The sequence below is a fragment of the Musca domestica genome, unplaced genomic scaffold (assembly GCF_030504385.1).
Source record: "Musca domestica strain aabys unplaced genomic scaffold, Musca_domestica.polishedcontigs.V.1.1 10, whole genome shotgun sequence".
Classification (NCBI taxonomy): domain Eukaryota; kingdom Metazoa; phylum Arthropoda; class Insecta; order Diptera; family Muscidae; genus Musca; species Musca domestica.
Genome location: NW_026712115.1, coordinates 2,460,881 through 2,478,382, shown reverse-complemented (window position 1 = coordinate 2,478,382; position 17,502 = coordinate 2,460,881). Strand labels below are relative to the sequence as shown.

General features: G+C 34.9%; 1 protein-coding gene across 1 annotated transcript in view; it reads left to right on the top strand.

Annotated features, from left to right (window-relative positions):
* The first annotated feature begins 804 nt into the window (after nucleotides 1–804).
* LOC101895662 (putative phosphatidate phosphatase) overlaps nucleotides 805–17,502 on the top strand; it is a 170,553-nt gene continuing 153,855 nt past the window's right edge. Inside the window, exon 1 of the mRNA XM_059125391.1 lies at nucleotides 805–940. The gene's annotated coding sequence lies outside the window, so the exon portion shown is untranslated. The remainder of the gene's footprint in view (nucleotides 941–17,502) is intronic.

Genomic DNA, 17,502 nt, shown 5'->3' with positions numbered 1-17,502 from the left:
AACATTGGGGACTGAGTGACGACACCGATGACCAAGCAGAACTCCCGACCTGCCGACCGACCAAAACAAAACGAAGAAAACCACGAAGATAGAAAAAACCAAAAAACACGGCTAACACACAATTCAAGGCAAAACAACAATGCGGCAATACCACCTTGTGTTGTCGTTCGTTGGCAGCATGTTTTAGTTGTTTAAATCTGATTGTGAGAATCGGTGAGTCGGCTCGCAATTTTTCTTCGTCGGAGGTTTTTTTTGTCGGTCGGACCATCGTTTGTTTAATTTTGTTTTGTTTTGATGAGCGATGCAATTTTGCACAAAACAATAGAATAACAACAAGATTTTATGACGTTCTTACGAGTTTAGACGAATCGAAATAGAAACGAATGAGAAAAAGAAAACAAACAAAAGCACAAAGGAAGTAAGAAAGAAATTTCCCAAGAGAAATTTTTCGGGGTTAACTAGGCTGCAGGCAATTGGATTGGGGGTGCATTGCTGCGTATTGAGAGTGATGTTGTTGCTGTGATAGTTGTTGGATGCTGGCCACAACGGACGGTGATGTTGCCGATGCTTGGAAACAGCAACGAATGACTGGCTTTTTCATTGATTGTGTGAGGAAAATTATTGTGTTTTTCATTGTTTTCGGCAGGGTCGTAAAATTGTGACATATATTTTGTGTTAAAAAAGGAAAAAAGAAAAAATAACCAAGAAAGAAAGGTAAAAAAAAACAGTAAATAAAATAAAATTTAAAATATTTTAAAAAATTTAATAATTCAATTCCAACCAAAAAGTCATCAATTACGCCAACGTGAGTTTTGACACATTTATTAATATTTATGTCGATATCAGTGCGGATGATGTTTATCTTTGATAAGAAATAAAAACAAAAGCAACGCCACGAGCAGTCAGACTAAATGCCCTTCTGCTCTATTTATTAAAAAAGGTAAAAACTGAACTTTTTCCTCACCTCACCCTTTCCATCATCATAGAACCCTTACATTTGCTTTTGTTTTCTTTTTTCCTAGAAAAATATTTTGTTTTATATTTTAAATTGGTATCTAATTGGATTAATATTTCTTTGTTGTTTTTAATATCTGTACAGTGAAACCACACAAAAGTGGTCAATTAGTATTGGCAAATTTGTTTTTCGCAAGGATGAAAAACCTTGTGTTGAGCAAATGTTTGCAAAACGAAAAATGTTATATAATTTTAAATTAAATGAAGCAAAAATGAATATTTGTTTACAGTTGACACAAGAAAAAATAAGTTCAGTTTTGGGAGACTGAGTTTTTGAAAATTCGTACTAACAGTTTGTACCCTTTGTACTTTGTATTGGACAAACGGAATGAGCTAGAATTCTGAGATTTGAAATGAGAGCCACCGATAGAGTACAGGATAGATATACCAAAGGGTTTTTGGAAATTCAAACTTTAAGGGTCGAAAATATTCTAATATGGTACTAAACTTCTAAAATGGTACCATTTGGTATTATGTGAACGGGAAGAGCTAAAAATATGAAATTTGAAGGAGGGTTTGGAAATGTGTGCGAACTTAATGTACTAAATTTGAAACAGTTTGGTTAAGGGTGAACGGATGAAGCTAGAAATTGAAATTTTTGTACTGAGGTACATGTTGGTGGTAGGTTTACAACAAGTGTACGAAAATTACTAAATAGTACTATATTGATACAATTATTGGGTGTTAGTTGAAAAGATAGAGCTGGAAATCTGAAATTGGGCATTAGGGTCGCTGTTCATATGTAGCTGGGATATATAGAGTTGGTTTCGGAAATGTGTACTATATTTGTACGAAAAGTATTTGGTATTGGGTGAAGCAATAGAGCTAAAATCCTGAAATTTTATATTTAGATTACTGATGGTATCTGTATTTGAGATTTGGCGGAGGGTTTAAAAATGCGTCCAATATTTGTACGAAAAGTACCAAAGAAGTACTTAATTTGGTATTGAGAGAAGGGATAGAGCTAGTACCCCGTAATTTTTATTAGGTCTCTGTTGTGATTGAGACATGGAGGTGATTTGGGGCTTTTTATGTGTAGATTGGATTTATGGAGGTGGTTTCGGAAGTGTGAACTATAATTATAGGAAAAGTACTGAATGGTACAAAATTGGGTATTGGGTGAAGGAATGGAGCTGGAATCCTGAAATTTGATATGGACGTCACTGTTGGTGTCTATGGTTAAGATATGGAGGTGGTTTTGGAAATGCGTATATTAATTGTTCGAAAAGTACTGAATGGTACTAAATTGGGTATCGGGTGAAGGAATAGAGCTGGAATCCCGTAATTTTAAATTAAGGTCTCTATTGGTAACTGAAATTGATATATGGAGGTGGTTTTGGAAATGTGTACTTTAATTGTTCGAAAAGTACTATATAGTACTATATTTTGTACAATTTGGTATTAGGTGAACAAAAATCTGTAATTTGGTATTGGGGTCCCTGACATAAGGAGATGGGTTTGGAAATTGATACTTTAATAGTACTCAATTGGGTATTGTGTGAAAGGATCCTCCTATTTTGATATTGGTCTGTCTGTTGGCATTTGAGATTGTGATATGTATGTGCTTTTGGAAATGTGTACTTAAATTGTTCAAAAAGTACTCAATATATATATATATATATCAATATATATATATATATATATATATATATATATATATATATATATATATATGTACCATAATTGTTAGAAAAGTACTAAATGGTACTGAATTTGCCGTTGAGTGAATGTATATGGCTAAAATTCTAAAATTTGATATTGAGATATCCATAGGTATCTGGTGTTGAGACATGGAGATGCTTTTGGGAATGTGTACTATAATTGGTCGAAAAGTACTAAATGATACTAATTTCGGATCACTTTTGACGTCTAGGGTGAAGAGATGTACATTGTTTTGGATATGCGTACTAATTGCTACTAAATTTGGTATTGGGTAAAGGGATAGGGCCGAAATTCTAAAATTTACATTCGGTGGTGGCCATTTTTTTATGAAAAGTCGTAAAAAATGGATGTGGATTCATTGTGCAATGGTTTTACTAATATCATCCACGGTAAACTATAAATGTATGATTTTGAACAATTTTTTTGGGTAAAAAGTTAACATTTTCTAAATATTTTTTTCTGAAAAGAAATGAAATTCGTACTAAAAGATGCTAATATGTACTAAAACTGTGTGGTTGGACTAATAATGTATACTTTTGGGGCAGGGAGCTTCGTACTGCGTTTGCCACTAAAATCTTAACGCTTGGAGCAAAAAATATATAAGAAAAAAGTACTAAATGCGAAAAAATAAATAAATACTCAGCAGTTCTGGAAACTAAACTGTACGGTTAATTTGTTTCTTGAGCCAAAATTCCATATTTTTACGGTTAGAATCTTAATAGTTTGAATTATAATGCTAAAATGAGACAAGGTGCAGTTTTCAAAATTAGTGAATATTTGAACTTCCGCACTTGAAGGGTTATTGAGAGGTCTTTAGGAGCTACAATTTTCAAAATTTTGTAGAATCAACTTTTAAAATTAGGAAAATTCATAGAAAATTCATTGAAAGATCGATTAGAGCCATGGAATACAATTTTGCTAGAGGGTCAACCTTGGTAAGGTGCGATTTACGAAAATTCGTACTTAAAGGTGTGGAACAGTATTAAAGTGTGTACGTACGGGACGAATTTGAATTTGCAATAATTGAACATTTTTAGCGGAGAAATTACTATTTTTAATACCAAAGCTAGCAGACACTTGGAAGTTTCATAAAAAAAAACATTCTTAAAAAAAATAATAAATAATTTTTTGTACTGCCAAGCAATGTCTCAAAAGTTCACAACTTTTATACCATTACAAATCTTCAGAAATGCAGGATATTTCTGAAATGTTCTTTTTTCCCAATTTGTGACTCGGAATTGGGTGAATAAATCTTGGTATGTGTTATTTGAATGATATTTCCATTGGAGCAAAGTCAAGTCGAACCGGAAACAAAATTTCGAATCCATAATGATATATGTTGTAAATGAGATTTTATCGTATCTCAATAATATACAGGGTAAGGTAAAAATAACTGTAACAAATTTTTACATTTTTCTTAAATTTTATTGAATGAAAGCAAAAAACGTCGGAAATAGTATCACATTTTAGAATAAGTTTAGATTTGTTCGACTTGGTCACCTTTGGGACGAATTATGGCTTTCAAACGGCCAATGAAACCGTCACACGCTGCCCGAAGGTTGATCTGCGGTATTTTGGCCCATTCTCGGCGAGGCACTTGCTTGAGGTGATCGACAATTTGGTATTTTTTAGTGCCAACCTTGTGTACCCCCAGCTCATGTTTCAGTATTTAACGAATTGAATATTGCGATATGTTCAGCTCACGAGCCATTTTCGGCCACTGCGACGCGGGTTTCTCCTGAACATCTCCTCCATCTCCACTTTGATTGCCGGCCAAAATTTATTCCACTGTCTGTTACAAAATTTATTTGTAAATCTTACATTTTAAAAAGAACAAAAATCTAATTATAATTTTTACGAGTTTTTTGTTTTTTTTTTTTTTTTCAATTAGGAAAATTATAAATAAATAAGGAAAACATTTTCCATTAGCGGTTTCGGTAAACGCCCACCACAAGTCAGTGTTTCTTTTCTTAGTTCTTGTTTTGTTTCTTTCCGAATGACAGGTATGAAACGAACCTGCTGGTCTTGGAAAATGAACTCAATAGACCTTGTGGTAGGCAATTACATACATACATACCTTCGTGAATATACATAACTAACCATAGCCACTAGCAGACACGTGCGCAATCCCCAGGTCTTTGGAGTGAATATGCAAAAATTTTACTGCGTCACAGTTTTTCTTGAAATGACCATGAAATAGCAGATGGACCTGGGGTGGAAGACAAAGTACAGGCCATGAATACATGTGTGTCTTTCAGATGACCAAGAAGTTTGAAAATATCATTAAACCGTGGAAAATTGCAATGTTTTCGAATTGTCAGGTATTGTCGTACATAGTGGAGATTTTTAGAATATACCAGGATGACATGTGATAGCGTATTTGAAATCAAAGTGTTAGAAGCCATGTGAGTGTTGTTTTGGATAACAAGGACATGTGTGCAAAAATTCCCTGGAAATTTTCAAATATTATAAAATGTGTGCACTAAATTTCCATCTCCTCTAAAGACGTATATATTATCATATTTTTTAAAAATAATTAATAATTTACAATTAATAATAATTTAAAATTAGCGATTTTTTAGAGAAATTAAAAATCAATTTAGTATATTTGCTGTCAATTTTTACATAAAACCAACGCAGACTAACTTATTTCCGTTGAAATTTGTGTCCATAGTTATTTTCCCATTACTAGGGGAAAGGAGCATTGATTTTCCACCTTCAAAAAAAAAAAAAAAAAAATTCTTTACGTTAAAACTATTTATACTTGTGGGGGAGGAATGATCCAATATTGGCCAAACATGATTCGCACGTCACGAATAGCTTGGACTGGACTACCTTGTATCTAATACTCCGCTTAATTTTTTGTGTGCATACGCAAATATGTTGGGATGTGCAAAGTTGAATGAAATCGAACAGTGATTCCACGATACAATTTGGCAGAGGTATTTTCGAGTCCGGTATCAAATATCATTGTTGTGAAGTGCATATTACATATGTGAGGGACTTTAACATCAAATCGGATGAAACATATATATGGTAGCTTTAGCTTTATCTGAACCGATTTTCACCAAATTTGAAGTACCAGTTTCTGTGATGAATTCACTGGGAACTGCCCAGTCCATTTGGGCTGATATTAGCCATACAGGATGAGATGAAAAAACTGCAACCAACTTCAGACTGCTGTCATTTATAAGCCACTCGTCCGACAGCTGTAAATATTTTTCCAGTAACAGCTCATTATATTGTTTACAAGAGAACAAAAGCATTTTCGTGAGAATTTTCCAGAAAAAAAGTTATTCGTGATGGAATTCAAGCGAGATAGTGTGATTTCTTTATATTTGGCTGGAAAACAGCAAGTGGTTATCGTTAGAGCACTTCAGCATTTAAATGTGAATAAATCTTTTGTGTCTCGTACCATCGCTCGTTACCGTGATACTGGTAGCGTAGCCCGATGCCAAGGACAGCAACATCAGCAGAAATGGTTTGAAAAGTAAAGAAGCGATTTGATCGAAACCTGCGTCGCAGTGACCGAAAAATGGCTCGTGAGCTGAATATATCGCAATATTTCATTCGGAAAATATTAAAAAATTAGCTTTTGGTAAAGCCTTTGAAATTCCAAAAAGTGCAAGAACTTACACCGCAACAGAAAGAAAATAGACTCAAAAGAGCTAAAGAGTTGCTTGGCTTGGCCGAAAGTGGCGAACTGCCGAATTTGTTTTTTTTTTCCGATGAGAAAACATCCAGCATCCAGCAGTTTGTAAATAAACAAAATGATCGTGTTTACTTGCCAAAGAGGTCAGCTGAAACTGTGCACCATCGGTTGGCCACCAGAACTCAAGAGCCGTCCATGGTGATGGTATGGGCCGCCGTAACAGCCGATTGTTGCTCTCCGCTCGTATTAATCGACCGTAAATGCCGAATATTATCGCGAAACTATTTTGACTGCAGACTTTGGACATTCCAACAGGACTCAGCACGCGCCACCCAAGAATGGTTACAAAAGCTTCCTCGCTTCATTTCCTGCGCACAATGGTCACCAAAATCTCCGGATACCAATCTGTTGCGACTATTGTGTCTGGAGCATTTTGGAAAGTAAGGTTGGCACTAAAAACCACAAGCAAGCGCTTCGCCGGGAATGGGCCGAAATATCGCAGAGCAACATTCGGGCAGCGTGTGACGGTTTCATTGGCCGTTTGAAGGCTATAATTCGTGCCAAAGGTGACCAATGCGAACAAATCTAAACTCATTCTAAAATTTTATGCTATTTCCGACATTTTTTGCTTTCATTCAATAAAATTAAAAAAAAAAATGTTTTTTATTTCAACCTGGTGCAAAATTAACCTAATAACGGATAAAGATATGTATGGGAGCTATATAATAATCTGATCTCGATATAATTTGACAGAGGTATTTTTGTGCTCCATAAGTTATCTAATACCAAAAATCATTTTTGTGGAGTGCATATTACAAATGTGAAGAACTTAAAACCCCAAATCACAATTTCAAATCTCCAGTTGCCGCCGTTCATCCAAAAAGAAAGAATATACCAAATTTATTACCCATTACTTTTAGTACACATATAGTATATTTTGTCTAAAACCCTCAAAAACTCGTCTATCCCATACAACATCAAATACCATCATTCCAAAATTCAGGCTTTCAGCTTTCCCTCCTTCTTAAATACCAACTTAAATACCATTTAGTGATACTAGTACCAACATTTTGATTACCAACCCTATACCTCACCCGAATACCAAATTTAGTACCATTTTGTATTTCTCGAACATAAGAGGACTTATTTCAATCCCCAAGGCTAACATTTCCAAGACTTATTGTTGAGAAGCCTGCCCATCTTTAATGTGTGACTGTTTGGTGTGGTGCTTTGCGGGAAACATTTTCCAACCGGATTATCTTTCGTAGAGCTGAGCCCAATTGGCTACAAAAGTTTTGCGATTTAACGCTTTGCTATTTCTGCGTGAGACCATAGGACATAGGAAGCTTTTCGATTTGGTTAAGCAAAATTACATGGGAATTACAAGGATATGATGCTCTAAGATATTGCCATACACTTGGCCTATGGCGAATCTGATCCGTCAGGCTTATACTGCTAATCATCCGAAGGCTTTAAAGGCCAAAGTGTTTTGAGTACTTTCCTAGAAATAATAGAACATTTATATGTATAAAGGATGTGAAGTCTCAACTACCTGTCGGACTCAACCACCTTCGTTTTCAAATTCAAACTTATGAAGATTAAACAAAACTCAATACAGCCAATGTTTTCTTCTCTTTTTTTTTTTTTTGAGTATGAAATCATCAAATTGGTGAAATTATTTTCCATTTTAAACACTATTTAGTTTATTCATCATTTTGTTTTATGTCTAAACACACACACACACACGCACATGAACACCTTTTCAGTCTTTTTTTTTTTTTTTTCTCAAAGAGATCTGTCTGCCATCACTCAAATGTTTTAGCACTGACCTTGACAATGACTGCAAAGTTTTCATTTCCCCACGGACATAAAGAAAACAACAACAAAACCCATAATCATTCAAACAGCTGGTTGGACTGACAGGCATCATGTCGACAGCAACAGAGCAACCGACTAAATAAGCCAGCCATCAATGGTTGGATATCGATCGCCAAGTTTATTTTGAATTTTCAATAAATGTGGGAATGGACATGTTCGATTAATTTGTAGTTCTTAATTTTTTCTCCTTTTTGTTTTTTGCTTACTTTGACAGACATTAACAAAATCCAGTTAAAGGAAATGAGTCGTCCATTCAAACACACTCCATGTAGGATTTAATGTTTCTGGTTCAGAGTATTGAAATAATTTGCGTTGTTGTTGATCGTTGCTACATTATTGCGTATTAAGTTGTATCGATTGTCGAGAATTTCAAAGAATTCTATTTTTGAAAAAAGAAAAATAAAAAAACTATTTCGTATTACAGTAAGCGTTATTGACCAGAGGTGGCCTAACATAAAAATAAGGGTTTCTTTTTAAAGGAAACAACTAAGCGACACAAGAATAATTCAACGTTGCCTTTACTACGCCGTCACTTGCATGGAAACAAGAAAAGTTCGGACAGAAATAAATTAAAACCCTTAAATGTTACATATACAGGGTGAGATAAAAAAAAACTGCAACAAAGTCAAACGCCATAATTTTTATACCCTCCACCAAAAAAGGTATGGAGGGTATATTAAGTTCGTCATTCCGTTTGTAACTCATCGAAATAATCATTTTAGACCCAACAAAGTATATATATTCTTGATCAGCGTAAAATTCTAAGACGATTTAGCCCTGTCCGTCCGTCTGTCCAACTGTTGTAATCACGCTACAGTCTAAACGAATTAAGATAGGAAGCTAAAATTTTGCACAGATCTCTCTTTTGTCTGCAGGCAGGTCAAGTTCGAAGATGGGGTATATCGGTCCACGATATCGTACAGCCCCCATATAACGGTACCCCCGATATTCGGTATTTTGATGATTTTAGCCACATTTTTCAACGGAATTGTCTGAAAATCCACACAAGGAGTTCCTTATGGGTACTTTATACCTCGGCAGAGAATTATCTATATAGGTCCACGATATCGTATAGCCCCCATATAACGGTACCCCCGATATTTGGTATTTTGATGATTTTATCCACATTTTTCAAGGAGTTCCTTGTGGGTACTTTATGCCTCGACAAAAAATTATCTATATAGGTCCACGATATCGTATAGCCCCCATATAACGGTACCCCCGATATTCGGTATTTTGGTGTTTTTAGCCATATTTTTCAACGGAATGGTCACAAGGGATTCTTTGTACACAAGGGGTTCTTTGTGAGCACTTTACCCCCCGACAGAGAATTATCTATATAGGTTAACGATTACGTATAGCCCCCATATAACGGTACCCCGCGATATTCGGTATTTTGATGATTTTAGCCACATTTTCCAATCGTATTGTCTGAAAATCCACACACGGAGTTCTTTGTGAGCACTTTACCCCTGAATCGGAATTATCTATATAGGTCCACAATATCGTATATCCCCCATATAACAGTACTCCCCTATATTCGGTATTTTGATGATTTTACCCACATTTTTCAACGGAATTGTCTGATAATCCACACAAGGAGTTCTTTGTAAGTACTTTACTCCCTGAAAGAGAGTTGTCTGTATAGGTCCACGATATCGTATATACCCCAAATAACGGTACCCCCGTTATTCGGTATTTTGATGATTTTAGCTATATATTCCAATGGTATTCTCTGAAAATCCACACAAGGATTTTTTGTGAGCACTTTAACCCCTGAAAAGTATTTGTCTATATAGGTCCACAATATCGTATATCCCCCATAAAACGGTACCCCCGATATTCGGGGTTTTGATGATTTTAGCCACATTTCCCAATGGAATTATCTGAAAATCCACACAAGGAGTTCCTTCTGAGTACTTTACCCCAAACATAGATTTGTCTATATAGGTCCACAATAGCGTATATCCCCCCATATATCGGCACCTTCCGATATTAGGTATTTTAAAGATTTTAACATCATTTTCAATGGATTTTATTTTTTTGAATATTTTCTAATTCGTTCCAAATGGTGGAGGGTATTCAAAGTTCGACCCGACCGAACTTACTTGTTATTATTTTTTTTTAATTTTATTGAATGGAAGCAAAAATGTCGGAAATAGCATCAAATTTTAGAATAGGTTTGTTCAAATTGGTCACCTTTGGCACGAATTATGGCCTTCAAACGGCCCGAATGTTGCTCTGCAGTACTTTGGCCCATTCCCGGCGAAGCACTTGCTTGAGGTGATCGACACTTTGGAATTTTTTTAGTGGCAACATTGCTTTCTAAAATACTCCAAACACAATAGTCCAACGGGTTGGTATCCGGAGGTTTTGGTGGCCTTTGTGCGCTGGAAATGAAGCGGGGAACCTCATTTTGTAACAATTCTTGGGTGGCGCGTGCCGAGTGCGATGGTGCTGAGTTCTTATGGAATGTCCAAGGTCTGCGCCCAAAATGTTTGCGTGCTCTCGGCTTTAATACACGCTCCAGAATATTTTCGCGATAATATTCGGCGGCACAATGACCGGCGATTGAGTTCTGGTGGTCAACCGAAGGCAAGTAAACGCGATCATTTTGTTTGTTTACAAACTGCTGGTCAACGAATGTTTTCTCATCGGAAAAAAACAAATTCGGCAGTTCACAACGTTCGGCCAAGCGAAGCACCTCTTTAGCTCTTTTGAGTATATTTTCTTCCTGTTCCGGTGTAAGTTCTTGCACTTTTTGGAATTTCAATAGCTTTACACCGAGCTCATTTTTCAATATTTGCCGAATGGAATATTGCGATATGTTCAGCTCACGAGGTTTTTTTCGGCCACTGCGACGCGGGTTTCTAGTCGCTTCTTTAGTTTTCGAACCATTTCTGCTGATGTTGCTGGTTTCTTCCGTCCACTTCCTTAACGTCGGGCTACGCTACCAGCATCAAGGTAACAAGCGATGGTATGAGACACAATAGATTTATTCACATTTAAATGCTGGAGTGCTCTAATGATAGCCACTTGTGGTTTGAATTCCATAACTTTTTTTCTGGAAAATTCTCACCTAAATGCTTTTGTACGCTTGTAAACAATATAATGCGCTATCACTCGAATAATTTTAACAGCTATCGGACGAGTGGCTTAGAAATGAGAGCAGTGGACAATATTGGCCCATTACTTCGGAACCTACTCCATAGAAGGTCAATAGTTTGAATAATCATAAAAGAGGTCAAAATATATTTAAATAATCGAACATTGGCTGAGGGTATACATCTGTTGGCAAAACCGACTGATACTTTTTAACTTGTCGTACTTGTCATCGTATCAAAATCATCCTTAATATTACTACATTATTCACTGCAATATCCAGAATACTTGTCTTCGAGTGTATGGATTTTATTTTCGTATCAATAAATAATTTGGATAGTTTAATGTATTTTAAGACCTCATTTCAAGGTCTCATGAAAATGAAGTCAGTCTGTCAGTTTGTGTGGCTTTTGTAGTTCACAGTGGCAATGTGTGTCCCAGTGTGTGTTTAGATTACAGAATATTTAATTTTTCCCGCAACTATTTTCAGAGCCCAAAAAAGAGTGTGAAAACATTTTTGAAAAAGCAAATATTTTTAATGTGTAATTTTTAATTTCATTTTCAATTGTTTGTGCCAGCCTGGCCTGCCAGGCCTGGTCGATGCATCTGTTTTGCGTTTGTATACTAGAGGGAAATGAATTTGGCCTTTGGCCAAAATAAATTTTCACAATGCATTTTTAAAATAGAAAAATTCGTAAATTTATTGTTGCAAAACATTTTTGTTGATAAATTATCGAAAATGTTTCAAAAATTTATTGATTGAAAACTGTGTTATTCAATACGAAACGATTTATGGTTCATTGAAATTCGTTGTGGTAATCGTGACAGTACATAAATCTTAATCAAGGCAATATTTCTAGAAAACGGCGACTGATAACGCAATATAAGACAATTTATTGAGATATTAGCCGTTTGGTTTTGGAAATATCAGATAATTGAAAGATAAGGTCATAAAATGAGGTATTCAAAAGTAGCTATTGCTTTGAGAGACACCGAATTGGGTAGAAGTGGGAGCAAAATTTTACAAATTTTTTTCTCAATTTGTATATGGCCCGTAGAATCGTTTGCTTTTTAAGAAATTCATAGATTTTTCAAAAAGGGTGGAGGTACCAGAAGAAAGGGAACTATGAACCTTGAAATTGTTTCATACTTTCTTGTTGCTTTAATTCTACGTTTTAATACCCAAATAATAATAGACAAAAGGAAACGAGATAGACCCATAGTTCCTTTTGATGATCTGCATAGAATCACATTCCAAGTCCATTTATGCATGTCCGTCCATGTATTTTTGTAAACAAAGTGCAGATCACATTTATTGCCCCAAGGACGAACTCTATTGAAATTGGAGAAAATCGGTCAAAATTTATATACAACTCTCTGTCTTACCCCCTGGTAAACATTACCATCGTTCTTCACTGCTAAACAAACGTTGTTTTTATGAAAACAACATAAAAGGGATTAAACCTGACAATTTTGGAACAAGAAAATACTATGGTATCTCGAACAAACAAGCCAACACTGTTCTGCTCCTATATATATCTTTGTCCGATTTGCTTTATGTCGTGCTCCAAACGTGCAATATCAGCCCAAATAGTATGGAAGTTTGTACTTACGACAAAAATAAGCCTGAAAATAAGTACGCCAAATTTCATCGAAATCGCTTCAGATATAGCTATAGCTCTCATATAAAAGGTGAGATAAAAAAACTGCATCCAATTTCAGACTGCTGTCATTTCTAAGCCACAAGTTCGACAGCTGTTAAAATAATTACAGTGACAGCTCTTTATATTTTTTATAAGCGTACAGAAGCATTTGGGTTGGAATTTTCCAGAAAAAAAAGTCAACCGTGATGGAAATCTAGCGTGATAGTGTGATTTCTTTATATTTGGCTGGAAAACCACAAGTGGCTATCGTTAGAGCACTCCAGCATTTAAATGTGAATAAATCTTTTGTGTCTCATACCGGAAGAAAACAGCAAAGTCAGCAGAAATATTTCGAAAAGTAAACAAGCGAATTGAACGAAACCCGCGTCGCAGTGGCCGAAAAACGGCTCGTGAGCTAAACATATCGCAATATTCCAATCGACTACTATTGAAAAATGAGCTCGGGGTAAAGCCATTAAAATTCCAAAAATTTACGAACTTACACCACAACAGAAAGAAAATAGACTCAAAAGAGGTAAAGAGGTGCTTCGCTTGGCCGAAAGTTGTGACCTGCCGAATTTGGTTTTCTCCGATGAGAAAACATTCGTTGTTTAGCAGTTTGTAAACATACAAAATGATGGTGTTAACTTGTCAAAGGGGTCAGCTGAAAATTTGCACCTTCGGTTGGCCACCAGAACTCAAGCCCTGGCCATGGTGATGGTGTGGGCCGCCATAACTGTCGATGGTCGCTCTCCGCTCGTATTAATCGACCGTGGCATCAGAATAAATGCCGAATATTATAGCAAAAATATACAGGTGGGTTAAAGCCTTGGGCACGCAAACATTTTGACCGCAGACTTTGCACATTCCAACAGGACTCAGCACCAATGCACTCAGCACTCGCCACACAAGAATGGTTACAAAATGAGGATCCTCGCTTCATTTCCAGGCACAATGGCCACCAAAATCTCCGGATACTAACCCGTTGAACAATCGCGTCTGGAGTATTTTGGAAAGTAACAAGAAAAATTTGATGAAGAATATTTTTGTTTTTGACATCATCCTTCTCAAATGATGCTTTGTTGGAGATTTTTGCACAAACTCACTAAAAGTACGGCTTTAACCCTAAAATGCCTTTTTAACATATAATAACTCTTGGCCTTTAGGTATGATTTAGACTATTTTTGTTTTCCTGGACCTATAGTAGAATGACAATTAATTTTGTAGAATATTTTGAGTTGCGCCGATGCCATTTAAAATGCTTTTTAAGCATATTTGGAAAATCGGACCCTTTGGTGACCTGCATGAGAGTAGAAAATAATCATCGTATTACCCCAACAAATTATTACCGGGAAAATCGAGTAGATTAATAAAGTTGGGCTGAAAATATAAAAACAAAGGATCGGAGTTTTGAAAGTTATCATCAAAAATTAACCAAAATCGAGGGGGCAAGTTTCCCCTCTTCCATACTTTTGAAAATTTTTAGATTAGGATACTTCGAAACCCATGCATTTCAGGTATATAGTTTCTTCAGAAATTTTGCAGATAAAAATAAGGAAAATATTCTGGTCGAAAATATTATCCTCCAAAGTCAACAAATGGGTTTATTTAGAACTTTTTTGAAATATAGCATTTTCAGATTAAATGAAACCTTTTGCAATTCAAATGAAACTTTTTGCAGCGGGAATGAAACCTTTTGAAGTGGAATTGAAACCTTTTGCAGTGGAAATGAAACTTTTTACAAATCAAATGAAACTTTTAGATTTTTAGAAGAAAAAATAACAAAATATTTTTATTTTTAGTAGGTTTAAAATTAAATCAACTAATAATAACTAATATATAGTTAATTTTTATTGTTTATTAATATTTATGTTTTTATAATTTTTGTTCTTAAAGCTTCCATAAAACACAAGTGTAGATGCAGAAAGATTGAAAAAAGTTTTTCAAGGTATTTTTTTCCAAAGGACCCGAATTAGGTACCTTTTTATAATCTCCGCCATGGAAAGGAGGATATATTAAATTTGTCATTCGGTTTGTAACACCTCTAAATATTCGTCGTAGACCCCATATAGTATATGCAATCATGATCAAAGTTTATTTACTGATTTCCACTTATCTGTCTATTGAAATCACGACTGCTCTATCTCCATAATCAATAAAGCTGCGAAGCGGGAATCCTTTATTAGGTAAGATTAGTAGTATACTATAACTATAAAAAATTGTGGTAAAACTTAAATTCACATTTCAGTCCTGGCCATACCTATAAAGGCCAAAATTTGTTTAAATTTCTCTTTTTAGCGTTAAGCATTTGGAATTTAATAATATGGAAGCATTTTATATCAAATCAGTAAAGAACCATTTGTTATTACAATAATTGAAAATTTAAGAAATAATATAAATAAATGTAGATATTTATAATCAATAAAAAATCCTCTTTGTCAACATATTAGTTATAATTAGTTGATTTAATTTTAAACCTACTAAAAATAAAAATGTTTTGTTATTTTTCCTTCTAAAAATCTTAAAGTTTCATTTGATTTGCAAAAAGGTTCATTTCGGTTGCAAAAGGTTTCATTTCGGTTGCAAAAGGTTTCAATTCCACTGCAAAAGGTTTCATTTCCGCTGCAAAAAGTTTCATTTGTATTGCAAAAGGTTTCATTTAATCTGAAAATGCTATATGCTTAAAAACTTCCTTTAAACGGATTCTTAGCAAGGCTAAATATTCTACAGAATTATTTGTCATAAAATTAAAAAGTATTAGTCAGTGTTCCCGACAGATGTATCTGAGGGTATGTTCCATTGTTTTAATATATTTTGACTCATATTATGATTATTCAAATTGTTGACCTTCTATGTAGCAGGTTCCGAGGGAATGGGTCAATTTTGTCTATTGCGTATCGGACCTAAATAAATATGACATAAATATTGCGACGTGCCCGGTTTGGACAATATTGGTTACTTCCTTCACTTTATATGAGATATGTGTTAAGTTTTTGAAAATGCTAAACTGTGCGTGAGGTATCAGATATAGCCGACTGAAGTACTCCATTTTCATACTTCATCTAATACGGATAAAAATATTGGTATGGGCAAAATTACAAGAAACCCGAACATTTATATCCAATTTTATGCGAAATCATATTCGATATTCATCTTAGGTTTCTGCTTGAGAGAAATATTTGAATATATCAAGATGTAAAGAATCGCTTACTTGTTTCGCAAGTTATGACAGATAAAAGTATTGAAAGGGGTTCGCAGATATATAATCTTCACACAGACTTTGTGTTAGCAAAAATGTTTGTATGTGTGAAGTTTGAAGAGAGTTGGATGCTTATCTCGCTTTCTTTGAGCGTTTTGTTTTTCAAAATCTTGAACCCACGATTTGCAAAATTTGAAATATTTTCCAACGATGCAAATCTAGTGGCTGTATTTGTTCTCTTAAAAGTTGAAGGTAAACGGGTGCATCTTCTGAAAAACGAAACAAATTGGCAGCAAAGCCCCTATGTGATTTTCGATAGATAAATTATAAAGTGAATGGTTGTAAGTTATCATCGTGCACAGCGTGGTATTAGACAAATATTTATGTATCATTATCTGCGTTTACTTCAATGACTTCAACAAATCTGCGGCAAGATGAAATCTACATTCGTCGGATATAAGCTAATGTGGTTAAGTGAATTATTTTTAGAAATTTTTGAGTTAATCAATTTTTTTTTAAGAAATGCAAGGAAAAACGTTACTGATTATGAAACATCAGTATTTAGATGTTGAGACCATAATGAAGTTGGGGTTAGTTAAGCAGAATTAGTAAAACATCAAGGGTAGATGTTTTGCGTAGTGCCATCCATTTTACCTCAATGCGAATTGGGGCATATACACCATCCCCTTGTCCACATTTAGATCATACGGAACTGATTTAGAAACACTTTAGATATTAAATAAAAACTAATTCGGTTACCTTTGCTAACAAATTTAATCTTACTTCGGGTATTCGATCAGCAGATTATACCGAGTGGCTACCGTCAATGTTAAGGAAAGTACATTGTTTTAAGTTTATGAATTCGGATAGCCTGTTAATGGATACAGTAATAAGAAGGAGATCTGAGTACAAAAAATCGATCTCCTAGGATATGCGATTTGTCGAACTTAGAGATACCATAAAGTCAAGCCAAGTTCAATTGAGAGAGATTGGAACTGGTCAGGATGGTACAAAATTACTTCTAATCCACCACTAATTTTGCTTATTTCGCTTTCTTTGAACGTTTTGTTTCTTAAATCTTCAACCATATGTAGATGAGGTACCAAAAGAAATGGTCCGATCTCTATCATCTTTATAAAAGATCTTGTGTTGATATAAATACTTAGGTGTGCGTTTTATGAGCTTCATGGTTATTCAATATGTTGACCCTCTATGAGGGAGGTACCATTTCCACACCAGACCTTATATTAATAAAAAATATTGTGATTTGTGCAATTTAAGGACAATCGGGCTGTTACATCACATTTTATAAAAATTATAATTATTCAAAATTTTGACCCTCTGTGGGTGAG